This window comes from Manis javanica, chromosome 6 (assembly GCF_040802235.1).
Source record: "Manis javanica isolate MJ-LG chromosome 6, MJ_LKY, whole genome shotgun sequence".
Lineage (NCBI taxonomy): Eukaryota > Metazoa > Chordata > Mammalia > Pholidota > Manidae > Manis > Manis javanica.
The window spans coordinates 60,555,408-60,582,078 of NC_133161.1; the positions used below are offsets into that span (position 1 = coordinate 60,555,408).

At 35.4% G+C, this 26,671-nt stretch overlaps 1 long non-coding RNA gene across 1 annotated transcript in view; it reads right to left on the reverse strand.

Annotated features, from left to right (window-relative positions):
- Positions 1-918: 918 nt before the first annotated feature.
- The window catches only part of LOC140850089 (uncharacterized), a 58,501-nt gene continuing 32,748 nt past the window's right edge, over positions 919-26,671 (reverse strand). The window contains exon 3 of the long non-coding RNA XR_012132835.1: positions 919-1,575. This is a non-coding gene — a long non-coding RNA (uncharacterized lncRNA). The remainder of the gene's footprint in view (positions 1,576-26,671) is intronic.

The window sequence follows — 26,671 nt, forward strand, 5'->3', positions numbered from 1 at the left end:
ACTGAAAAAGCTAAATTAACAGCTTTTTTGGGGGGACAGATTCAGAGTGAAGTAGATATGTCTAGAAGTAAGTGTAATTGTGATTTGTGTTCCATCAAGATCATATGATTTAGAGAATTTACAGGAAAAAAATCAAGATGAGGAATATACACTAAAATCTTAGTAATCATTATTTATGGATGGAGGTCTATGGGGTGTTATTATATAATTCTTGTCATCTATATATTCTAAATGTCCAACAATATATGGATACTACTTAGTGGGGATCTTTATCATGTCATACTCAGATTACTGCCCAATAATATCAAATTTTTATCCCTATTGCCTTTGAAATAAGAAAATAAATTTCTCAAATTAGAAAAAGAAATTAGTTATTTTATAACTGTTACATTTATAATAGTTTAAGAGTATAGCCAAGCACAGTAGTTGTAGGTATGTGTCTGTATGTCATGCTTATTTTGGTAAAAACTAAAGAGTCAGTGTTCCAAAAGTCCAGAGAAAGAAAGAAAACATCTTTGCAAATGAAGAAAAGTAATTTTGAAAGAAATTAATTGTAGAGGGAAAGGACAGTAGTGGAGCGGCTAATTTTACATTACTTGGCAATAGCCTAAATATGGTATAAAAACAGCCTTTTTGAATAAGTAAATATTATTCCAAAAATGTTATTTATGTGTACATGTATTTACATAATGTATGTATATTGTAAACACGTGTATATGTATTTATATATATATATGTACATGTAATAGGGGTTTGGAAAACAGAGATAACTAAAAAGATTAATATAGAATTTTTCCATTGACTGTCCACCTATAAATAACCACTATTAAGATTTTAGTTTATTTAGGTTTTTTTTTTGGTAAATTACAAAAAAAAAGGAAATCATATGATCTTGAAGAAACACAAATTACTACCATACTTCCCTTTAGTGTTTATTCTATAAAAATCATGTATAAATCACTGGTTTTCTCACTTAATATACCTTATGTATTTCCTTTCTCAGTTGTTATTCTAATATATTACTGACAGTTCAGATTTTCTTAAGAATGCCAATTATTTCTATGTAATTCAGCCCAATGGTAGTAGTGATCTACATGTCCTCAATGTCTTGTTCCTTTTTTGCTTTTTGCCTTTAATCTTCTTCTATTTGTCAAGGTTCGGTGAAGTCAGTGACACCAACATTTCTATTTTGCTATAAAATAACTGATTTGCAATTTCCTACTTGTGATTAAGGAGTATAGAAGCCTAAAAAATGTACTATATTAAAACTGCAGGTCATATTTTCAAATGTTATGAACATTCTTTATGCAAGCTTTTTTCCATTTAACTTGACAAATTTGCATAAGTAATGAAAGACAGCTTACAACACAACTCCCTATACTCTAGATATTTCTACAAATATCTTTGGGGCTGTTTATGTTGAATATTATTTATAAATTATGAATGCTTTTTTCTCTTTCATCCTTCTTCTAGCCCAGAAAAGAACCAAGCCTCATTGGGGAGATGACAGATGAGTTTTTCCAGTTGCTTCCTCCAAACAGGAATATTAGGTACGAGGTTCCTTCCAGGGTGTCTCTGTGGAGAACCAAGGTTTTTATCTTTTTAGTTATATTGATACCACCAAAAATGTTGCAAAAACAAAAATTGACAATAGTTACTACATTATAAATTTCATACCATTGTAATCAGTAGCAAAATATATTCTACTTTAAAGTCCTAATGATGTAAAAAACGAGTATTTGAAAATCACATATATATTATGAATAATAATTCTACATAGGAGTTAGTGTTGATAGAGGTCATCTCTTTCAGTTTATAATAACAAAACTATTTATTTAGGAATTATCCATTGTAAAAACATTTTAAAAAAGAATGTAAGGGCATCTTACTACACTGATGGACAGTGACTGCATTGGGGTATGGGTGGGGACTTGATAAAAGGGGTAAGTGTAGTAACCACATTGTTTTTTCATGTGAAACCTTCATAAGAGTGTATGTTAATAATACCTTAATAAAAAAGAATCTAAGGAAGGTCAAATATATGGTATTAAGTATATAAATGTGAATCTCTTAAGCTAATTCTTCTACTTGTAGGCCATAATTACTATGTACCAAAACAACAAATGTATGTAGAAAAAAATAGTAAGATGAGATTTAAAGACTAAGAGCAAAGTAGCCTTCATATTGAGAGGAGAATACTTTTAAAACTTACTTATTCCTAACACAGAACCCTTCAACAGAGTATGCAGGAGGGTAAATGAATAAATAGTGGCAGTCTCTTTTTCTTTCATTTCTCACAGGCTTTTTTTTTTTAAATAAATGTAAGGCATACTTATTATAGCCCCTGGAACTTTTCCATCCTTAAAAAGCATCAAATATTTATTTTTGTTAACAACTTGGATCTTTTAAAAAGATTCATCATTATATAAAGCTGTTTTCCTATATTCTTCTAACCATTAAGATACATTGAGGTGACCATGTATTCAGCTTGGACCAGCAAGTTTCAGCAGACAGCAGCATTCTGGGCCTACCTTACTTATACCCCACTCTTTCACAGGAGAACAGAACAAATTAAGAAATTTTAATCAACATGGGGAAGTTCTTTCTAAATCCAAACAGCTGGTCTGAATAATTTATTCACTTTTTTATTTAAAGAGTCTGCTTTCATTTTTTTCTCATGTATTGTTTCTGTTGTAAAAGCTATCGTGCCCCATCTCCAGGTTGAGAAACATGAATCTGAATTCACTAGTAGAGGGAAGTGTGACATGAAATAAATATGTGTTTGTATGTAACAAATGAGAAGGAAAGAAAGAGTAAACTAAAGAGTAAAATTAAATGTCTGGAGAGAGTCCCAAGACTACCATACTGAATAGCGCGCGCACGCACACACACATACACACACACACACACACACACACACACACACACACACACACACACACAGTTACAGGACTAACTCCTTGTCTTATTCATGTTATGGCTCAAGGCTGCATATTTTTACCTTCCAGTGTTTTTATCAATAGTTAAAATGAGCAAAAAGCAGAGGACTTGATGATGTGAAGATATATGCTCAGAGTTTGTTCAGAGAAAAATGTTTATACTTATTTCCATGAAAATTTAGGAAGGACCTTGGGTAGTATGTTGAATGTAGCTGTCCTGAGCATCTGTTGGTTTTAAGTCTCAAGTAGAGAAAGAGTCTAGTGTTATGACAGACTACCTACTCAAGTGAATCATTTTGCCTCCCTCACTATTATTTCAAGTGGATAATTCATTCTGCACATTCCATCTGAAAACATATTAATGTAAAGCTGCACAGACAGAGCATAGCAGTGAGGTTACTTTTTAATGAACCAGGCCTATTTCTAATATATACAATATATGTATTCTATTTGTATACAAAAGGCAATAAGATTTTTTAAGGCTGATAAGCTGTTTGGAGTTACTTGTCATTCCAGTAACACGTCATTGCAGGAATAAGTGTTTAGACTTTATTGATGATTTTGCAGGTTGTCACTCATGTGAATGAAGATACTCTGATACCTGCTTTTTTGACACCATCCCCTGACCACCACCACCAAGTTTTATAATACCGTAGCTAGGAGGTATCAGGGTACACAGTCAAACAAGAGGTAATGGAGGATGGTGATGGGAGAGAGCACAGACTTTCAATCAGACCATCTTGTTTGAAACTAGGATCTACTAACTTACTAGCATTTTGAGTTAGCTACCCTCTCTAAGTCTCAATTTCCTCTTCAAAAATGGGGCAACAGTGTCCAAAACACAACCAAATGAAATAACAAGTTTGAATTGCTTGTCTTTGTATGTGGTACAGAATAAGCACTTAATCTAACTCTCCCAAGATGTCTTCTGGGGAAATGCACAAACTTCACCTTGCAGAAGGATTCTTATATAGTAGTAGCTTTCCCCCAGTTTAAGACTGAAACTTAGGCTTCTCTGGAGTATAGTGTACTTTTTGCCTGTCTCTTTTTTAAAAATACATAAATACAGCCCATGTACGTGCACATTTTTTGACTAACAAGAAACTCCATGACTTCACATAACTTGAATTTATGAGACTGTTAAAGGAACCATGGGAATAATACTGTGGTAAAGAGAGGGAAAAAAAAGAGATTGGTGGAAAATCAAGATAACAAAATCACAATTAAGTGCTGTAGTGAAATTTGCATATGAAACATGTTATTCTGTCTTCAACCGTTTTCATTTTCCTGCAAGAACTTAATATCATCTGGGAGATATTCTTCCTCAGTCTCCATTGCTGATGTACCCTCTTGCTGTACATATGCAGGTACAATAGTTCAATAAAACAAAGAGTGACTTGACATTGCGAGCTCTCAGTTGTTTGTGTTCACCTGTGACATTTACAAGTGAAGACATACAGAGCCTTCTTTTGTTTCCTGGATAATCGCTCAGGTGTTAAAGAAGTTGATTCAATTTTAAATGGCATGGTTTTCTCAAGACTTGGAAAAGTAACTGATGGATTTTCTTCTTCTTTTTCCATAGCTCAGATATACACACTGCAAAGTCATGTCTTACTGTTTAATTTTACAAGACTCAAAATACTGGCTTTAAAGCTTATGTTTTAGTTTAGGTTTATTCTTGGTGTTCCACCCTGTCTAAACTTTCACAGGCAAATCGGAAATGAGACACAATTGAAATTAACCAAGCTTTCTTTTCTGCCTGCAAAGGGACCTTAATATTTCATTTTGTATTTTCAGACTGAGTCTAATGAAAATGTGATTTTATACAGATTCCTTATGTCAGTTATTCCCTGTATCCCTTCTAAACTGATCTGTGCATTCAATGTGAAGCTTCATTAAGGATCAAGCCAAGTAGTCTTTAAAAAGTACAGGGTTTTGGTGATAGACAGATGGTGGCTTTCATGATGTCAGGAAGTGTCAGATATTATGGTTGGCTGCAGAGTGGTGGCTACTATCCAAACAGATTGGGAAACAGACAGAAAGAGCAAGAACACCATTTGTTTTATTTAGATACATTGTGAACAGAAGGAAGCAAGACAGAGCATACTTTTACACATCTTTTTTCCACTCCTTGTGAAAACAGTTTAGGATTTGTTATGTTATATTAGCCCTTTCATTATGCAAAAACATGTGAAAGCCAGAGATGCTGGTAAAAGAATTCATCTCATTGTGATTTTGTATGAAGTTTGTTTATTTTTATTTTTACAAAATGTGGTTTTTAAAAACATTCCCTCTTATTGGAAATACCAAATACTTCAAGCAGAGAGAACTGATATGAGTCCCTTTAGAAGTGCTGTACTGTGAAGAGAGTATTGACTTCATGACCTAGATGAGGGACTCTAAAGAATATTGTCAGAGAATTTCAGTTCCTAAGCTGAAGAACTTTAGTTCTGAAGAACTATAAATCTTATTTCTGTTAAGGCTTTCATTTAAATTGGCAGCCAGAGGGCAGTATCAGCTCCAGTCAAGTATGTTGGGTCTAGTTGTAGGGTTCAAGTTAAGCATTCATTCAGCCCCAGACCTAGGTATTAAGGCACCATCATATATTGGTGCAGGGCTTCTTGATCTTAGTCTAAAATAATTTCTAGCATCTTCAACAGTCCAGAATGCCTTGAAACTTACTTTTCCGATATTTACTTCTTAATCGCTTAATCGCTTACTCCATCTCTTGGGAGGTAACCAAAATTTTGTTAGAGATCCAGTGCTGCAATGTGCTCTCTAATATATCCCCAAATCATGGTGAATGTACTGGAAATTTGGTCCCTAACGTAACTCCTCATGTTTTTGAATATAAGGGACCATGTTAAAATCCTGAATGACTAAGGAAGGATGTAGGTTATCCAAAGAAACTGATAATCTTGGGAGATTTGAGATCTGAAAGGACTTCAAAAGACCATTCTAGACTAGTGGTTTTCTCTCTGTGCTTTATGACGCCCTCAAGTTTAGTAGAGGTGCTTTAAGGACTGCTGGAAGGTGAGTGAGAGGTCAGGACTCCAGTCTACTCTCTGCTTAATGTAAACAGCTGGGTAAATGAAGAGCCTTTCCTGCCTGGGGACAAACAGAGGCCAGAATCTTGGCTTAAGAGATGAACATTCCTTTAAGAGAAAAGTGTAAAGCATTTGGATGGCTCTGAGAGTTGGGCATGGCTGCATCTCAGTTGCTCCCTAAGTTCAAACAGGAGTCAAATTCCAGAGAGTGGTATGGGGTGATTTATAAGGTGGAAGGACCTCCCTCGATGCCACACAACCCAACCCACCCCCACCTTCCTCACATGTCCTCTTCCTCTGCCACCATGATTTGAGTCCTGATGTGACCAAAGTACCCAGTGGCTTCAAAAAGGTAGGGGGTCCTGAAAAAATGAAATGTCAGCTACCTTCCCAGGATCCCTCACCACCCACCCAAAAACAAACACCCTTCAGTCAGCAATTATCTAAAGCAGTAGAGGCACCCCTTTTGGAAATGAGGTAATCTACAGTGGCATAAGACATTGTGGATTCTTTACTGGGGAGTTTTAAAATCACAGTATGCATGCTGACTTATAGTTAATAGTAATCTGTTCATGAAAAAGCAAAACAAAACTCTCAAATACTTTCTTTTGTTTGTTGAGACAAGCACACACATTAAGGAGAGAAAATATTGAGATACTTACCTGGTGGAAAGCCCATCCCTGGATTGTGGGTAGGGACTGGAGTAGACAGAAAAGACCCTTTATGCTAAGGGCGTCTTTGACTCAAGGGTTAGAGAATTTCATATAATTTCTACAAGGTTTTGGTTTATACAGTAAATTTTATTGCCTTAAATAAAATTAATCCTTGTTCTACCTTGGAAAGGATTTGAACCACTTGACAGGTTAAAATTATGATTCTCCAGTGCATGATTTTAATATCAGCTCTGGTTAGGATTCATTAACTGTTGAAAGAACTCTTATAAGGAGAAATGTAACATTAGAATATTTGCTGAAGCCATTAATTTATATCATGGAATTAAAATCTCTGGGAGTCATCTTAAATCTCCCTTGGACTTTCAGAGGTAGTACATGTTGAATTTATATTGAGGTGTGGGCTATCAGAAAAGAAAGCATTTGATATAAAATTTATTGCTCAAATTTTCTTTCATCATGTTCCAAACAATTACATGGAGAATTATATGTAAGTTAAGATGCCACTGCTTAATAGTTCAACTTCTATTCAAAAAAGAAGCTGATAATTTGTTTCAATGTAATTTTCTATGAAGTTTTTATAAACATTTTTTATAGGATATGATTTATTAAAAAAAAATTCCTCTCATTGGAAATGTTGACTGCTTGAAGTAGAGCAAGCTTACTTTAAATTTTGCAAAAAATCAGTTCTGTTTTCTGATTTTGACAACAGGTAAAAAAAAAAATCCATACTTTACAAAAGCGGGCAAAATTACTTCCCCAAATTGGTTGGTATCAGATGTATGGGTTAAACATAGAACATTTACAATTTAAAACATGTAATCTGGAATTACATATAATTCTTATCAGGTATTTCCAAATCTCTCATGCCTACCTGATAATGGCATGAAGCTGTTCAGCTGTACTGTGTATTTTTTTATGAGACCAGCCTCTTCTTGAAGTCCTTATGACTTCAGAGAATTTGTGCACCTTCAGGGAGAAAGGGAAAATTGTAGATGCTGACAGTCTCATGTCTGGATCTCCCAATCTCTGATAAAGGGAGTTAAACCCTGGTAAACTGGGAAGGAAGAAGTCCTGAAGTCCTTCACATTAAGGTAGTGTGCAGAGATGACATGCTAACTTTAGCAGGGAAAATAAAATTCTTCTATGTTCTTGCCATTCGAAATAGACATTTTAACACATTTCCTTAAGGTCTATTTCTGTGTTTGGCAAGAAGGTTTTTCTTTAGTTACATCATATACAACTTAAAATTCTGTTTTATATGGGAATTTTAACACTTGAGTAGTAGGATTAGTGCTGATTTTAATGTTCTTCATTGTAATTTCTCCAATATTCAAGTTTCCCATGATTTTATGTTTCTTTTATCATCAGGAGAAACTGTTTAAAATAAAGTCAGTTTGGCAGCATTTTCCTAGGTAGATATGGGTGTAGAGAAGCAGGGAAGCATGGGACTATTTGGGACAGAGGCTGTTGGTAGGATAGTGGAGAGAATGCACTTCAGGGGGTAACCAGCCTCTCATTAAGAGCTGAAGTGATGTCAGTAGGATCTTCATTGCCTACCTCTGGGTTGACTCCATCCTCAGACTCTTACAGGATAGTTACTGGCTTCAGCCTTACAGAATTACAATACCCAATCAATGGAAAAATCTATTTCCTAAGTAACTCAGAATCCTGTCATTGAATTGTATTGACCTTGATTGACTGGCTTTGAGATGTGTGCCCACCTTTGAACCAACCACAGACAGGAAGGGAATAGCCTGATTGGTTGGGCTTATTCATGTATTCAATTCCTGGATCATAGAGTCTATTCCATCTAAAGAACATGGCTGAGAATGGAATGAAGAGTTTACCCAAACAAAAGTTAATATAGCTTAACCGTAAGAGGAGGGAATGGATGCTGGAAATGAAATAAACTAATTTCACCAGAGCTTTTATGACAACACTCCCTTTCATGTTTTACTACCTTGTCTGCATACCTCTGTGCATTTCTTCCTATGCTTTCTATCACTTCCTGTTGCTCAGATGGTTTCAGATACTTAGCTGACTGAGCTCCTTTCCTCTGTCTTTGTCTCTTCTCTCCTCAGTATACCCCTTAGGTGGTTGGATCCACACTGAAAGTTTAACTCAGCATGTGTGTGTGTGGATACTTACCAAGTCTCTTTTCCTATCCCAGCTTTCTCTCCTCAGGACAAGGCCTTCATGTCCACATAGCTGACAACCTTCCCTACTTGGATGTCCTACTGTAAAACCTCACTACCATGGAGAAAGTCTTACCTACCTGTTTGAATCTGTTTTACCTCTTCACTGTCTCTTCAGGAATGTCACCTCCTCTCCTGCCACTCTCGTTTCTTGTCTGCATTGCAGGATTGGTTTTCCAGCAGACTTGGCTGAGGCTGAGCCCACCCTCATCTGTCCTCCTCTCCTGCCAAAGTTAACTTTCTAGAATCTGATCATCACAGGTCTTCACTCAAAACTCACAAATGATTTTTCCATTGCATTCAAGGTAAGGCAATTAGTGCTGCTTACAAGGGACCTCATTTCTCTAGTCGCCTCTTAGTTTTCTAGGCTCTTCTCTCACACCCAAACCCTAAATTATTGGGCCCCAAAGTGGCTTTAATGGACTATTTTTCCTTAATTGTCTCCAGGCATTTGCATGTATTTGCACTTCTACCTGGGAAATTCACGTTTTAGCCTTTTTACTTTCTATTTCAAAGTCATTTCCTATAGATAAGCTTTATCAATCACCTCCCACTCCTACTCCAAGGACTGGGGTATACACTTCACTGACCTACTGAAGAGTTTTACACTTCATTTTAAAATTCCTTTCTCACTTGACTCTCTTGCCCAGTGGACAAAAACTTCCTTGAGGATAAGAACTGTGCCTTAGTCACAGTTGTATTTCTAGACCCTAAGACACTGCCTAGTGTTTCATTGTCTCCCAAAATAATGCTTATTGAGTAGGTGAAAGTAATTGTTACCCCATGTTACAAATGGCAGGCACAGCCACAGAGAAATAGTAGCTTCTTAAATTCATAGTTAGTGACTGAATGTGCATGTGGCTATAGGCAAGTATTTTGGCTTTATAGTCAGACTGTTACATTTCTCTGCAGGTTTTTGGGACAAAGTCAATCAGGGTGGTCCTGCTAATGAAGACTGTATTCCTTTATGTTCAGGAGTTTATTGGCATCAGATAAGATAGTTTGTTTGTTTTTTAAGTACCTATATAACATCAGGTCAATAATGATGGATTGATTAAGTTTCATCTCTGAAGGGAGTTGATGGCCTAACATGAGGGCAGGAATCATTACCTTCAGTTGGTCATTAATCCCCATGAAATATCCTTCCCAACAGTAGTAATTGCTCTTATAAATTGAAAAGTGGAAACATATTTATGCAAGGCTAAAGATTTCTGTTTTCTGCCATTTCAGTTGTATGTGTAAGATATTTCTAGAGACTTAATGTTCGGTACTTATGCTTCTCAGATTGCATTATAGAGCTTTCCACACTCAGTTATATAGGTAAGATTTCCTCCTTCATCATTGCAAACCCTGTGATCAAAGCAACAATCAAAACCCATTTCATGTGAATGCTATTCTGAAGAACATTTGTACATTTTCCAACAGCCAATCTGTCTTATTACAACATGACTCAGTTCATACTTTTGGTTGCCTGCCATAAATCATGGGGTTTTCCTATAAGAAGTTTCTTTATTCTTATGGAGGCAAAGCTGTACAGTGAGAGGAAAAAAAAATCATATTCCAAACTAAGCATCTACTTGCTAGCTAAAAGGGTGTTTTTATTGTTTTAAAAGCCATAGATTTTATTTGCTGTGAAGACTAATTGTAATTCTTCTATATGAACATATACAGTGAAATTAACATGTACATGTTTAAGAGACTATCCCATAATTGATGACAAATTATTAGGGTTTCTATAGTTGTGTTATGTTTTCATTCATGTGTAATGGCAAATAATTGAAGGTTGTGTAATTTAGCTTAAGTTTGCAACCAATTAGACTCTCACGTCTGGTCCCACTGTGGGCAATCACAAGCACTGGTGATAAGCTGGCCACGTCATGTGCTATGCAAGAGAAAACTTCCTCTGTGGCTGAGTGATTGGAATTAACTTGGTCACATTTGCAATAAGTTATGAGCAACTGAACCAACATTCTTAGATTATAGAACTTGAGCTACATGGTGTGTGGCTAGGACCTTCTCTTTCTTTGGAAGTGGCCTCCTCTGCTTTACAGGGCAGCACATTACCTACTTGTGTCTTTCTCTTGTTTTATATTTGAGTAGAAGAGTGAAGAGGGTAGATGAATATGGCATGAAGCCAAATATTGTCATTTAGGAAAGGAAGGCAAACCAAGTAAATCTATCTCTGTTTCACATTTGATGTGTTATTAGACTTGGGAGGAACACACAGGTTTCTAGATTTTCCTGCTTTGAAAATTGTTAAAATAAGTTTGAATTTAAATTGTACAGACATGCTTTTCCCATTGCCATTGCTCTCGAGATAACTCCCCTGACTTATAAGCAGGATGAACTACTGTTCCTTTTTCCCAACAAGTCAGCCTTGATAACATGTAACTCAATCACTCATTATTTCTTATTTTGCACCAAAAATCACCCTATGTGCTAACCTTTTGCCTCTATGTTTTGCCTTTACATGGCTTCCAATTTGTTTCAAAAATGCACTGAATGTATTTTAGATGGCAGCCTTCAAGGGCAGTTATTTTAGATTTTTATAATCATGAAAGAGCTGCTAGAGGAACCATATAGTTTTTTTTTTTTTTTTAGAAAATGTCACTGATGATGACAAGAAAAGCACCTGGAATATTACTAGGTGTGGCGTCTATGAGCTTGGGTTTGAATTTTGGCTCTCCCAGACGACTTGATTTAATGCAGATCCTTTCATTATGCTAGGACTCAGGTCTTCAGAAATAATAGGAACGGTCTCAGAGGTTTACAGTGAGTATGAAGTCTATGTGCCAGTCCTTAGCATAGTCTGGTTCCTGGGAGGTAGATGAGAAATAAATGTTTTTAACTTAATAATTAAATTAACACCTAAATTAAATAAGTGTTATTTTAAAAGACCAAAGCAAAAAAGCATATACTGAGGATTGAACTACATTTGAAATCAGTGGAAATTAATCTAAAATGATAGAGGTATAGAGAGCCTAATGTCAAATTAAGATCAAACTACACTGAATTCCAGATGTTTTATCCCATCCCTCTTCCTTGGTTAATGTTTGGTTTAATAAGTTTTTGTATCACCTCAAGGGAATGATTAGAATTTTAAAACCCTTGATGACCTGGAAAAATAAACTGCCAGAAATGGCAAGCTGAATTTTTTGACCATAAACTTTGTATAGCAAATACCATACAGAGAATATCTAAGTAATAATAAGTTTTTTAAAAAGGCTAGAGATTATAGGAGTCTTTCTATAAGTTAGCAATTATAATGGCTTCAAAATGTTAGAAAGTTACAAAGCAAAAGAAGAATTTATTAGAATTTGTAATTATAAATCACCAGTTCATGTATCACTTTCATGCATTAACTCATCTAATAAATATTGGGAACCCAAAATGTGTCCGATACTGAACCGAATTCTGGGAATACAAAAGCCTAGACAGAAACCAGTTCTTTGCCCTTATGGAGCTATGATCTGGTGAAAAATATGGCTATTAAAATTATTTTACATATGTAATTAATTTTGTGGAAGGGAAATAGAGCTAAGAGTATAAGTAAAAGGCCAAGGACTCAGGAGAAAGTTCCCTAAAGTTTGATGCCTAAAGAAAGAATAGGTATTAACAATATTAGTAAGCCTGCGTGTGTGTGTATGCATGTGTGTTACAGGGGCAGTTTTGAATGAGGCAGATGGAAGAGACTTACATGGAGAGAGTACACTTCTGTTCAGAGGCCTGGAGATGAGAGCATATGTCTGCGGTCTGAAGTGGAGAGGGAGAGAGTAGGGGCTGAAGAGATCAGGCTAAAGAGTAATCAGAGGCAAATCCTGGAGCGCCTTTTAAGCCTTCAAGAGCATAAAAGATATTTATTAAGGAGAAGCCACTAAAACATTTCAAGAAGGGAAATAATATGGTTAGATTTTTGTTGTCATAAAACTCAGTTTTGATAACTACGGTTTGTTAAAGTGAATCTACTTTGCAACCATATAAATAACAAGTGGAATGGAGCACCAAGAGAGGTTAAAATATTACAAATTATTTAAGAAGTAAAAAATAGGTCATATTTTTAAGAAAGCATTTAATGTAAGGAAAAGGCCATCATATTCTAGGAGAGTGATTCTCAAAGTATCTATGGTAGAGGACTAATTTCTTTTTCTCTCTTCTTTTCCAATCTGTTATAGACTGACACTTCTATGAAATGCAATAAGGATGAATTACTTAGAAAATAACCTTAAAAATATATACATAATATACTCCTTGATTTTTTTTATTATTAGATTCAACAGACATAAAATTGCATTTCCATACATATAGTCAGAATAAGCGTAATGGATAGAGGAAAGGGTCACAGTATATAAAGTGCTCATTGAAAGTGTGGGTGATTAAAATTTCTGAAATTATCTCATTGCAGACCACCAAAAAAGTAGGCACAAGCCACATTTAGAGAGAGTTTTGCGTTTGGAATTATTTTATATACTGAGACTGATATAAAATTTAGATTCTCTAGATTTTTTAGGAGTAAGAAAAATGGAACAAAATTAGTTTTAACAAGAGGGATTTGGATATCATATTGACAGGCATGGAACTAATAAAAGAAAAGATTCTAAACATTTTGCCTGTATGCCTTCATTATTATCAAAGAATATTAAAATTCTTTCTTTTTTTGGATACCAAATGGTTCTGGTGTCATTTTGCCTGTGACACAGCCCAGTGAACCTGAGGAGCATTGCACTGACCTATTATTGCAGGCAGTAAGGACCAAGGAGTTTGATTTTTATTTTCTTCTGGAACATTGTCATTAGGGCCTTGTTGAAAAGTCTAATGTTACTCAGTTTACAGCTATGTTCTGCACACTGAGAAACACAGCATGCAAAAAGGGTGGTTGAACTATTCAATTAATACTTGTAATATGTTAGATAACAGAAAGCAGGAAGGAGTTTTCAAATGAGCAGCGTAATGGATGTATGAATACCAATGGAAGTTAAAACATAAATACAGACCAACAATAAAACTCATTAATTTGAAACTTTTCTATTTTTCCTTAGGCATTCATTAATTCACTTACTAATTTAGCCCATCTTTATTGAGCATCTGTTATAAACCTGTAACTCTGCTGTGAGTTCGTGTTATAGAGAGTATGATCCTCCTGTGTGAAAATTACTCATACTCAAGGGAAAAGTGGAGAAAAAATTAAGTAATTGTCATCTGATGGATTAGCCATTGAAGAAGCAGTATGTATAATATAAGTTCAGCTTCAGGAAATACTCAAAATCATTCTCTCCCAGGACTAGGCAGATATTGTGAAAAGTTTGAGGCTCTGCAGTATAAAATGATTAATGTAAGTGTTTTAGGTCTTAATACATTTCTCCAAATGCCTACCATCTTCACCAGCCAGTATTCTTAAACTGGCCTTCCCAGTTTTGTTTTAGTCTTTTTCTATTAGGACTATTCCCTACTATTAGAATATAATCATAATCAAAAGTTTAGAACCAACTAGTAATAGTTAGTTATATTGTTAATAAAAATGATAATTTATCAATTGTCTATTATGGGCCAGTCACTTTACAATTTTTGTTTAATCCTTTTAACAATGGACAGATATGCCCTTGTTACAGATGATGAAATTAAGGTAATTTGTCAAAGATTATACAGCAGTTGTATGGCTCCCTGAGAAGTCAAGCCCAGACAATTCTGCTGCAGCATCCTCCAGCATTCGTCCGTCATGATGATTTTCCTATGGACTTCATCCGTGATACTCAAATCCTTTGTATGAATGTCTACCTGCATTCCAACTCTTTACCTTCAAAGAACAATATAAATCCATGACTTCTCCTCCAGGTCTTTAATCCTCTGTGCTGTCTGTTTCTCCACAGAGAATTGGTCTGTGACCTTTTGTTGTGGAACTGATGAAGCAGGCTGCTCTAAATCTGAGTGTATTTTTTAAGGCAGTAACCTATTTCAACTTATTTTTGAAAGATAGTGAGGTGTCAATCTTGAGTGTATCAATTTTATCATTTAAGAAACATAAAATGATGTGTTCTGGTTAAGTATTAGAGAAAAAGACTTAAAAACTGTTAAGTCCCATTATGCCTAATATCATAAATTTGCATGAATACTTGCTTTCTCTACCTTGTGTTTGGCAAGCCTTGGGCATTTTAAATTAATGAGTTTCTCAACCACTTAGAGAGGAGATTTAAAACAAAGTTTACTCTCAAGATGTAACTTGAGACTGAGTTATACCACTGTTTTATTATTCCTAATGGCACTGAGTCAATCCACAGATATTTCATCCTGCAATTTTCTACCGTTATGAAAATGCATAATGTTAATCATTGTAGTACTTTATAATCTGACCATAAACCAATGTTTATAGTCAGTTAATCATTGAATTACTTTGCTTTAGGTAATTTAGTACATTACCATAATGTAGCAATCTACTTAATATAAATTTTAAAGTGAACACAATAAAAGTTGTATAGCATTAATATATTATGCATTCTAACCTGAAATTTTAAAATACAACCGAAGTTTGGATGGAGTTCAGATGTGCTGACTTTGGTTTCCTCTATCTTTGATGAGAAAAGAGTGAAGCCTTAATGAAGGACAGAGAAGTAAACAATTACTCTACCTCCAATTATTTATGTATCCCTTTCACAGCTTGCTTTAGTGGGGGCTAGCTTTGGTGGTTTTCAGGCCACTGATTAGGAATCTAAAACTACTTATTTTTGAAGGACTGAGCTCCAGTTAGAGGAAATCTACCCCAACTTAAAACCTGTAAGTTGGGGAGTAGTTGGCACTAATTTAAATAAAGTGAGAGAGTGTTCCTTTTATAATTGACCTCAAGGTATTCTTTATACACACTTTTAAAACTGACACAATCATTTCAAGACAGTGAAATTGGATAGTATCTTTGTTTGAAAACAACCATTTATTGAGTGAGTACCCTGGCCCAGACACAGTGCTAAGTGTTCTTTTTTACGTTATCACCTTCAGTCATCATCCTAGGCCTGAGGTACAGATTGCTTTCTTGGGACATAAAACTTGGAAATCTTCTAGGAATGCCTAGCCATGGTTTAGTTGGGATTTTTAGAAAGCAGTAAAGAAATCTGTATAAATGTGGACTGTTTCAACAGTCTTCATGAAGTTTATGGATTCTCTGGACATATTCATGCCTCCCAGCCACCAGTGTCTCAGCATAAGCATTTTTTCTTTTCATTTTTTTTATTATTTTTATAGAAGTAGAGTTGATGTACACTTAAAACTAATAAATATTGTATAAAATTCAGTGTAAGCATTTGATGTGTCCACACAGAGAGGACTAGAGTGAAGAGTCAAGGACTAAGTAGACTATTGTTACGAATCACACAAAGGTTGTGTGTATGCAGCTGTCTGGTCATCTCCATGGTGGATGAGTCAGTCAAGCTGTTTCTGGATATCAGTCTGTTTTAACAAAATTTTGATTAACATTTGCCAAAGACAATTTTGGTGTGTTTAAAGAAAAAATCTGGGGAGTTTCTTAAGCAATGATAAGAGACATAGTGGGGAAGTGAGGTCTGTGTTGCATACTGGAATCACCAGGTGGTCTTTTAAATATCTCAAAGTCAAGCCCACACTCCAGGCCATTAAATGATGATCTTGTGGATGGATGTGGAGTGAGACACAGGTTATCAGTACTTCAGATTTCCCAGTGATTGCAATAACAAATAACTGTAGGAACCCTGAACTATTTTATCATGTATAATGGGCATTGCTTTCAAACTTGGCTTTGCTCTGTTTAAATCCTTCTCAGATTAAATATTTTTGTCTAACAGTTTTGTCCAAATGTGTACATAACCATGATTGAATAGAGATTATGTAATACACTCTGCATCTTATGAATGAATGTCATTGAGCTGGATTGTGAGACCATAAAATTTCCCTCACTGTATTTTAGAAAATAGAAGACAAGTAAATGGAATATTTGGAGAAATATATCTTAGCTTAAATGATAAGATTCACTGGAAAAAATAGAGTCACAATAGAGTACTTAGTGTGTTGCAATATGGCAGTACTATGTTACACTTCACTACAACTATTCGTTTCGATTGCTAGTGCCTTTAGAAGCTCATTATGCATACTCTGGAGAAGCAAAATTAGTAAATAAGAAATCAAACTCTTTTCTTCTCTTTGCCATACATTTTCTTCAGCACTTTGGTTAAAGAAAGCATATGTAGACTTAATGATACTAATATTAACCACAGCAACACCTGCCATTTATGGAGCACCTATTTCTGGTTCTTTCATAGATTGCATTCTTGAAATTGACTTTGGCATTCCCCTCATGTATTGGAAAGGAAATTTACATTAGGAGAAACTAACCCACTTATTTAGTAACCAATAAGTGGCAAAGCTGGTGGTCCAACTTCAAAGTGTGTTTTTGGCTTATTTCATCCTGTGTTTTCAGTCACAATAATTGAATTTGTTCTAACTTCATCCAAATTTACACTATTCCTTTCCATATGTCTGCCACTTGTTAGTAGACTATGAAGGTAGAGTTTGAGGAGGAATTACTTCTTAGCCTGAATGTGATCATGTCAATATCAAAAAGTGTGTGTGTGTATAGTTCCTTAAGTGTGCAAATTTTGAGTCCAGGTTTACATATATAAGGGTGAGATAAAAAAAAATGCATGTTGATGGGGATTAAAACTGTTGAGCTTTTGGAAATTGGCTCATTCCTATGTTTGCCGCCACCAGTCTGGTGCTTTGTGTCACACTTCTCTGCCATATGCAGGCACATTGGCTCTTTTCCTAGGGAAATTGTTTATTTTAAAACACTCAGAAGACACTATTGGCTAAACAGTGGTTATCCCTGTTTTCTGCAATACAGAACCTAATATTTTGTAGTTGTATAATTCTAATGGTTACTTGTGTTCAAGTGACAAAAATTCAACTCACACTAGCTCAAGCCAAAACAATAACAACAAAAACAAAACTCAACAACCAACCACCACAGGTTTACTGGAAGAACTCTGGGGGAGCTCAATCACTGAAGAACTCCTTTATGAATGACAGTGCTTTGGGGCACTGAGGGACAGACAGGCAGACTATGTCTTCTCCAGGCTTCCTGCTTTTGTTTATCTCCTGTATTTCCATGTGTTTCCACCTCATTTTCCTCTGTTCCTCCAAGTACTGTGAAGCATGTGTGTGTGTAGGCAGGTGGCAAGGGACCCAGGGATAAGTACAGCTTCATGCCTGTATCATCTCATTTAGGGATTTGACAGGAAAGGGCTCTCACCACCCTTATTCCCAGACCAAAGGTAAAAGCAATCCCAAGGAATCAAGGAATGCCTCTGCTTGTCCTGGCTTGTCTCTTGGATGTATCCCTGGGGTTACATGCCCCGACCCCATGGTACTGGGATTGGCACCCTCCCCTAAACTCCAGGGATGGAGCAGGGAGAAAGCTGAGCTTGAAAGGAAGGGGAAGAGCTTGTTCCAGAAGAGGAAGAAAGAGTGCCTGATGGATGAAAATGAGCAGTGATAGTTATGCAGGCATCCTTTGATTTCTTCTTAGGAATTCACTTCCCACATCACTTGGTAAATAGTTACCAGATTTGGATTATGAAGTTGGTACCTTACCTATTATCAAAGCATTGAGGACATACTTCTGTTGTTGAAAACACAATAAAACTATAAGTAAGTAGGATGTCTAGCTGCTCTTTTGGTTCTGAATGATGAAAGTATAACATTTGGAGTTTGAATTGAGGTTGAGTCTAGGCGCCTCACTTACAGAAATGCCATTACTTCTCTGAGCCTAATATGCCTCATAAGTTAAATGGGAGCATAATAGTGCCTGTGAGGTAGTGTTTTACATGGATTCAATGACATTATTTGCTTTTAGTCAAGAACAGGAACTTTTCATATAGCTACTCAGTGCATGCTAATAGTAAAAAAATAAAAATTAATAACAAAAGAAGTTTATAGTTTAAATGTAAGATAGAGGTCAGAATGAAATTGTCATGTATTAATATATTCACAAGAGGCCTCATTTTATAAAATGTCTACATATATATTTATATAACACATATAGATATATGTGTATCTATATGTGTGTGTATTTAGTATAGTAACTTAGAAGGTGAGCAGCTTATTGTAAATCTGTATGAACAAAGCATGTCACTGCCATGAATGTTGCCTTTGTTTTGATGGTTTCTATATCACTGGCCAGAACTTGAACCCTCAGTTTTCACATTTGAATCTTTCCTTGTAAAATTCTATTGCACACCTGTATATACTTATAGATTATGAATCTAGCTTCCAAAGCTTCCCCTTTATGAGTAATTTCCATAAAAATCACTTGTTTTGCTTTTAAAAGTATGAAAACACACATATTATAAATATTTTTAATAATATATCTGTATTTTTCACAACTCTATGCATAGTACTTCTCTGTAAATACATGAAATATAAGGAAAGAATAATCTATTTGATATTTATTAAAAATGGGTGGCATGTCCAGTGAAAAGAGTATTTGAAAAGTTAGTTTCATATTCAGAACCCATTAACTAGCATATGGGATTGGAGAATTAGTGCTTTTGTTAAAATTCTTCCGTTAAAAAAACACCAAATTTTAAAATAGAACATTTACATTTTGCAATAGACACAGTCTTATTTTTAAGAGAAAATAAAATTGTTGACCACCAGGTGGCTCCCGTATTTTTTAAAATTCAGAGAGTAGAAATTCTACATAAAATAAACATAGGTTTAAAAAGAATATAGCTAAATAAACTAACAAACTTTCCCACATGAAAATAATTGAAGTCCCAAAATTTTTGGAAATTTCTTTTTAAATATGAACAGCATGATTCAATGTACCTTTCAGGTTTTTACTTCAGTCTTTGAAAATACCATGCTATTGGTATTTCAAAATGGAAGAATACATCTTATGTAGAAAAAACACTCAAAATATTATAGGATAGATTTTAGTATTTTTGTATTATGTTGAAAAAAAACCCCAAAGATCACATCTCTTAATTAATGTAAGGACAAACCCATATGATGTTGTATGTATAGATTTGGCCCTAGGAACTATTATTGATGGGCCATCTTCTTTAATGACACCACCTCTTTGTGTAAGTATCATTCCATAGGAAATTTAACAGTGATGTCACATTACAAACCAAGGTTCTCCATTAAAGCAAAATCATTTTGACCTGTGGCAACACTGGAGTCAGTTTGTGATTTGGGATGCATTATGCATCCCAGCTCAACTACAGACATTGCTGCTCTTACAGACAAGATTTTGAAAGTTGTTTTATACTAGTTTTAATATGTAACCTATTAAGAGAAAAGACCCTGCACTTGTCACTCTGACAGCTATTGTTCAAAGGCTAAGCTGCCCAATTTGTCTTTCATTAAAAGCTCTAGTGCAGTCATTGAGCCGTTGAGCTTTCAGAGCACACAATTCTATTTTGAGAATTTTTTTTTTGTCAATAAAAAAGGCATACGCTTCAGTGAGTCGTCTTAACAGAGCAAACTCACAAGAGGGAGTTGACCTGCACTTCCGCCCTGCTACTGAATTTTCCCTACCTTTTCTTGTTAGCACAAAGCTTGCCCCCGTGCCTCGTGTACCGCAGAGAAACCAGAAATGTGGAGACAAGGTCTCTTTAGCCCATATGGTTTTATTTGTGTTCCGCTGGCACAGTTATAGTCATACAGTAACCAACATAAATTTTTAGTTTTATTATCACCTCTAAAAAGAGACAGAAATGTGAAAATTGAAGCCAGAAGGTTTGTATCACAGGATTAATTAGGCAGGGCCAACTGGAGTCTCACTCCTCCTGGCAGCCACTGCCTCAAGAAGGTGCCTGCCTTCAATTATGGAGCACACAAAGCAATTAAAAACCCTGTTTCTTTTTCCTGAGGTGTTACTTGTTACTTGATAAATCTCTTTTTTAAAATTCTCTGGGGATCTGAACTGGCTTGAGGTGCAATCTACTGGGGTAGATATTCATGAAAAATTGATTTAGCTCTAGCCTAAGTGCAATAGGTTTAAAATAAACCTGAAAGGAATGAACAGTGTGTTTCTTGGCTGACATTTTATTGGCCATTTTTTTTTTAATGCACAAAAGACTAGATAATTAAGAATTGAGACATTATGGATCTCCACCAGGAGATATGAATCGAAATGGTCAGCCATCGCAGGCATTTTATCCTAAGTCATGTTACACATTTGATTAACCTTTTTCACAGGGCAATTTGTACATTCTATGGGCAGCAATGTGGTGTGCATAAGTCAGAATTAAGTGCATGCCTCCCAGAACCCACATCCCCTTTCTAATAGAGAATTGGTTCTGTATGAAATTATATCTTTCTACCTGATTTATATTCTAGTCCAATGAGATTTGAAACTTGGAGCTGATGTTCTATTTCTTCAAAATGAACTTTTCTTATTTTTCACTGTTATTTTTTAAATTACATTATCCTAACTCTGGAACTATCTGAATTCAAAAGTAATCTTCAGTTGTCTTTTGTACAGCTAGTTTTGTGGACTGGGGTTTTTACCACCAATACGTAAATCACCTAGCTAACCTTTTTCTCTGAAATATAAATAATTAAAATATGCAATAAGGACAGAGTATAACTGGTTCAAAGAATAGTACTCTATCAAGATATATAGGCTTAAGCTTTATCAGTGATCTCATACTTCCTGTTTAAAAGAGAAGCAAAATATTTTTTAAATCAATAGGCTAAAAACCATCATTGTAACTACAGGAATTAGATTCTACTTTCACTTAAAAAGCATATTGTATATGGCTTAATAAACAACAAAGGTAGTAATAGACTTTAGTCTGTGTTATTTTCTATGGTTTCTGTTTCTGAATTTAAAATCTTAATTTACTTAAAGCAGTTAATTATAATAATTTATGTTCCCCTTTTTCTATTTTTTTTCTTCCCCCTAAGTTTGAATATATTATAAAGGTTAGGCAAATTGTTTTAAAAGGACTATTTAATAAATGACAAGATAGTACAAATACTAGAGTACAATGACTCTAAACAGTGATTATAATCAGAGAAATTTTACAACCTTTTAATGAGGATACATTTTGAAAAAATATCATTTTTGAAATTCAGATTCTAGTCACTAGAAATTCTGATGAATTCTATTAAGCTTTTCACTTATGGATTATTTATCTAGCTATGTGTATTTCTATTTCTTAAGACAAGCATGATGATAATTTTTTAAATTATAGGCCAGGCTTGACACAATATGTTTTCCTCCTTTGTGTTATGATATAATGGGCCTAAATGTTTATTAAAAGAAAATCCCAGACTGACACTATTTTAGGGATTTCAAAAAGATGCTGGGAAATATTTGCTATTTCCTTATATGTTCACTTTGGGCCTGGCTTAAAAGTCTCAGCAATGTGTACCTGAGTAGGCATATGATCTGTTTTGCTGTTGGTTTTAGTCAGACTGACTACGTTGACTGTTGTGTAAAGCAGTCTGGAGAAGTCAGTCTGTGGCACCGCCATCTTTTCTTTTGAGACATAGGCCATGGGTAAGCTTTTGGGAAACAGGCTGTTTCAAAGTCCCCTCATGACCTTTTGTCCTCTTACTTGAACTCTCTACTATGTTTCCTGCTTTTATTAAAGTTTTATAGGGTGGCAGACTGGATCCTCAGATCGCCCTGTGAATCCTACCTCCTGGTATCCAAATCTTTGTATAACCCATAATTGTGAGTGTGGATGGAACCTGTTAATATAAAAGATGCTCACTCCAGTGATTAAATTATGCTAAGGCAAATGTGAAGGGATTTTTTGATGCAATTACAGTTCCCAATCAGTTTATTTAAGTCAATCAAAAGGGAGATGATTCTGGGTGGGTTTGATCTAATTGGGTGAACTCTTTAAAGGAGGGAGTAGAGGTTAGAGACTTGAAGCAGGAGAGATTCTAATCCCTCTCCGGCCAGCTCCGAGGAAATCAGTCATGGAAGGGAACAGTTACAAAGAAAGGAATGATGTCAATCACCACTTAAGCTTGAAAGAGGAACGTGAGCTTCAGGTAGAAGCCAAGCCCAAGTCCACCCTTGATTTCAGCCTTATGAAGTAGTGAAGAGTAAACCCAGCTATTATCTCCCTTGTCCCCTAACCCATGGAAACTAAGATATAATAAAGCTTGTTACATGAGAATGTAATACATCCAACACTACTATTCTTGTTTGGACATGTATTTTCCAAATTTTACTTAGTACGTTAATGCCAAAGTATGTTAATTTTGGTGCTACAGAACAGACTGGGTAACTGAACTAGAAATTTGTGACTTGCTAGCAACAGTAAACTAGGTTTCACAAAGGCCTTGCTCTAATATTCACTGTGAGTCTCTAAGAAGAATTAGCATAGCAGCATGTCCCAAACTTCTTAGGTCCGTTTTTTTCCATGTGGCAACTTTAAAAAGTGGAATTCTAAGGAATTCCCTTCAGGAAAAGGGCTTTAGGGCCACTTCGTCATCCTAGTTTAAAAATCATTACCCCTCCTTAAATTAGGAATCTTCTACTAGAGCTGATGGAATAAATTAAAGTTACAGTTGTAATGGTGTTTAGGAGAACAATGTGCTAAACCTTCTGGAGTATTTCTAATATAACACTGAAAAAATAGGGCTTTAACTAAAGAAATGCATTGTTATTAGTGTAGATTTTACTAAAATCCCAAACAATGACTCCATCCACTGTAAAGTTGTTAAAATTCAAAATTATAAAGAGAACTGAAATTTTGTAATCTACTTACATCCGTGTTAAAGCCCAGTATAGTTTAACCCTTAGCCTATCATTTGGATTCCTAAAGTAGGTGCCTGCATATGATAAAACGCATAGGTCATAGACTTTGCTCCCAAAATTTTAAGCATGTCATTTCCTTTGTGTAAAATGGTTGGAAAGTGAAAGGTGATATTGCCAGGAAAGATTTTTATTCTCTTCAGGAGCAGAGCCATTTTTCAAGCCTGTCTGCCTCTTACCTGATCAAGTTCTCAGAGAGTCAATTTAATTCCCCTACCTCCTTAAATCTGCTTTTTCCCACTGGACCTTTCAGATCCTTGTTGCAGAATCAATGTGAAGAACTTCTACATTCTTTACTCCTTTTTTGCTGTCTCTGAGAACTAGCATATAAGTCTGAATGGTTGGAAAAATAAAATTAATGGAAGTGTACCAATGAATAATGTTTAACTGCGTTAAATAGTATCCCTTTTATTGTAATCTCCCTTATTAATTTCCTTCAATCTAGAACTTTAAACAACCATTGTGATACGAGGCTTAGTTATAAAAACCTGAAGTCAGTTTGCTTCTAAGTACTTTAATATCCTGTTTCACATTTGCATGAGAAAAATATTTAGAATATTCTAGAAAGTTTATTGTAAACTTGGAATACTGGAGAGTTTATCCATATTTCAAAACATTCCCAAACTTCAAATTTATCTAAAGAATCAAGTTATATAAAGATTCTTGTGTCTTGCATACTCTTTTCACTTAAATTCTTAATGACCTTTTATTGTTTTCAAGTAGCAATAGTAATTATCTCCCTTCCCTGAAAATCATAATGGATTAGAAAATATATTTCTTCCTACATGCCTATGTTCTAATTTTATTGTTCCAAACCAGTGGGGCTTCATAAATGAAAAGGAATTGGACTTTATGGAAACTCTCATTCTGACTCAGGATTTCTCAAATCTGGTACCATTGATGTTCTGGGCTGATAATTTTTCCTCACAGGGGCTGGTCTATGCATTAAAGCATGTTTAGGAGCATCCCTGGTTCTCTATACACTAGCTGCCAGTAGTAGCTCTTCCAGTTGTGACAAAAAAATGTCTTCAGATATTGGCAAAGGTCCCATTGGGGACCAAATTTTCCCAGTTGAGAACCACTGTCTAATTACACATTCTCTATAATTTAGAAATTGATTGGCTTAATTTTAATTTGGGATCATTTGGTTAATATTTTATAGTTTTCTCTCATTATTGGTAATTTGGTGCTAAGTAAGCCAGACATTATTGTTGTTCTTGCAACTGGGTTTTTGTTCTGTTTGATCTGCATTAACAATAGGACACAACACTAAAATCTTTTAGCACTTAGTAAAAAGTGCTCAAGTATACCTCTCTGGTGCATATTTTTTGATGCACCTATTTTAACTTTGAAAGCATTTACAATTATTTTCAAAATATTGAGGATGCCTAAGGAGTGTGGAATTTGGCAGGAGTTAAGCCAGAACAAAGGCATATTTTGGAGAATCATTGGGCTTATGGAAACTTCCTGATTTGCTTTCCTTGGACTAGAAATCAATGAATGGACATTTGATTGCTTGAAAGAATTATTTTGTCCATGTTCCCTTTGCTTACTTTCCTTCATCTGCAGCAGGTGGAATTGAGCAGGTGTTATGCATTATGAAAAATTTCACTCTGGTTTGTGCTTTTGCATCATAAGATTGCATCATAAGATTCTGGTCTTAGAATTTTACTGATCTCATTCTTCGTGGTTTCCTGAAAATTAAAAGTTCCAATTTCTGGGAGAAGGATGAAAATCCCCTGTTTTGCTAATTTCCTGTAAGATGAACATAAATAAAGGAGAAAATGAGTCAGTAAAGAAAATTCTGACCAAGGGAAGTGGAAATTAGGCAGTCAGAACAAAAGAGGGACAAGGGGGGAAAATGTGGTCCAGTGGCCTGACTCTCTCAAGTTCAATCATACTGATTTACTCAGACTGCAAGGAAACTCAAAGAGCTGGGGAGAATGAATCTCTTTGTGGTGAAGATCTCTCTATGAAAACTGCTTTCGTCCTGGTGAATGACTTACTTTCTTTCATGATACTAACGTAAGTTATGTTAATAATGTATACTTCGTTCTCTTGCAATACTTTCGCCACAGTGCCTCCCCACAGTACTAGCCTGTCTGGATCAGGACAGCTTCTTGCATCAGGAAACATGGTGTGCTCAAGAAGTGCTAACCGCCTTACCCTTGTGTTGATCCCATAACTAGTCTAGAATCTTCCCTCCCTGTGTCCTCTTTCTAGTGCCATTTTTCTTTGCTACTACTTGATCTTAGTTGAGTATAGCAATTCACTCTATCAGACATGCTTTTCATATCATTCAAACACCTAGAGAGAGGACCAGGGTACAAGCTATTCTCTCACAGAACGCTCTTGCATGTGTGTAAATTCATGGATGAACAGACCTACATTTGGGAAGTACGGCATCTAACTTAACCCACAATTACTCCAGCAATTCTTTTCAAAATTAGGGATGGCCTGCTCAAAAATACATTTCACTGCTCACCTTAGAAGGAAGAATTTGCCTAAAATTTAAAAAGAGCTCTTTGAGCTATAAAATATTAAAGTGAAATATCAGCTATAGATTTCATTACATGCTTTTTAACAAGGTCATTTTGATCTGTTGGTAAGTAATTTCCTTTGGACCTATGATTCAGCTAAGTTGCTACAAAGTCTGCTTTATAGCAAATGTTCTCTTGAGGTTACTGTGTGTTTGGACAGTGGACATAGATAGGGTCTAAATTGATGTTCTGTGGTTTGAGGATCCTTTCTGGAAAGAGTAAAATATTACTCACTTGTATTTTTCTCTTACCCTGATTTATACTTTTTTCCTTCTAGCAACATTTAAAGGCAATTTAAATCTCTCTCCTCCCACCCACACACAGCTTCTTCCTGTAACCTTTCCTGGCTCTTCAACAGAATCTATACTTGCCGTTTCTTCTACTCATTTACTGTTCATTCTTCAACTATATCTACCTCTAACAGTTTGACTTCTTCCCTGTCAGTTTGCAGATCTGTTTTTGCTAAGGCCACTTTC